This window comes from Otolemur garnettii, unplaced genomic scaffold (genome assembly GCF_000181295.1).
Source record: "Otolemur garnettii isolate 467f Iridium unplaced genomic scaffold, OtoGar3 scaffold00046, whole genome shotgun sequence".
Lineage (NCBI taxonomy): Eukaryota > Metazoa > Chordata > Mammalia > Primates > Galagidae > Otolemur > Otolemur garnettii.
In genome coordinates this window covers 11963089-11964593 of record NW_003852441.1, presented here as the reverse complement: position 1 = coordinate 11964593, position 1505 = coordinate 11963089, and positions in this window count along the sequence as shown.

Sequence of the window (1505 nt, the reverse complement as noted above, 5' to 3'; positions counted from 1 at the left end):
CCAGAAATTATCTTTTTAAAGGATCTATCTTCACTGCTAAAATCTATTTTTATTGTTGTTTGTAGAAGAACGAACGAACTCAGCTCTGGGACTTAGCTTGAATCATAGGTTACCCAGGTCCTAGCTGTATAATAGAGAATGAGTTACTGCATCTCTCTTAGCTTCCCTTCCCTAACTCGCAGGGCTATTGAGAAGACCCCTCTGAAATGTTTAGTAAATGCCTTAACTCTCCTTCATATTAATATTGCCTCAATATCCATCTTGTTGTACTGTCCCTGGCTTGTCACCCTTGACCTATATCTTCTGAGTCAATCTCCACCCAATTCTTTTTTTATTTTTGCAGTTTTTGGCTGGGGCTAGGCTTGAACCCACCACCTCCAGCATATGGGGCCAGCACCCTACTCCTTTGAGCCACAGGCACTGCCCTACCCAATTCTTGCTTTTCTGTTCTAGATAGATAAAGCTTATGCCCTGAAAACTAGACCATCTTAGTTTTGTTTTAAGTCTGGTGAACTCAATACTGTAACCCCGGCGTCTCATGCCCCCTTCAAATTAACCAGTCCAGCTCTGTCAAGGGAAACCCAGATAGGTAATAAGACTTTGGCCTACAATAAAGCTGTTGGTTGTGCGTATGAGTCCTAGACAGCACCCTCCTTCCCATGGGCCCCATGAAATCGGTCGACTTCTTAACTCTGGGTCTATAATGAATTTAGTCTTCTTACCATTTCAGTCTGAGTGTCCCTTGCTGTGCCACACCTGACTACACCAAAACTAACTTAAATAAGTCACTAAACAAATAACCGAGGGTGACAAAGACTCTGTCTCTAAAAAAAAGTTAAAAATAAGGCAGCGCCTGTGGCTCAAAGGAGTAGGGCTCCGGCCCCATATGCCGGAGGTGGCAAGTTCAAACTCAGCCCAGGCCAAAAACTGCAAAAAAAAAATTTTAAATAAAAATAAAATGAAATAGTGTGATCCTTTACTAATGCACCTCCAATCACGCACCTCCCTGGATATAAATGATTCAGTGACTCCCCATTGCCCTCAGGAAACAGTCCAACTTCTTAGCACAAGGCCTCCACCATTTAGCCCTGCTATCATATCTCACTGCTCACCCTCTCACTCCTCAGATCAGATGCCAGGAATTCTTTCAGGTCTCTGATAAACTCTCTTGCTTCAGGGCTGCCTTGAAATCTGCTAGTTCAGGAATCTGAAGCTCAGTAGAGACTAGTGTGGAAGGCCAAAATTCTGGATTTAAAGATATACAGATTGTAAAAAAAAAAAAAAGGGAATAAAGTATGCAGATTGTATAAAGATAGTGGCACTGGATGAGATTACCTAAAATCCTCTCATTGAGACAGAGTCTCCCTACTGTTTGAATTAAGTATGAAAAATTAAGTATGGGCTCGGCATCTGTGGCTCAGGTGGCTAAGGCACCAGCCACATACACCTAAGGTGGTGGGTTCGAATCCAGCCCAGGCCCCCCAAACAACGATGGCCGCAACCAA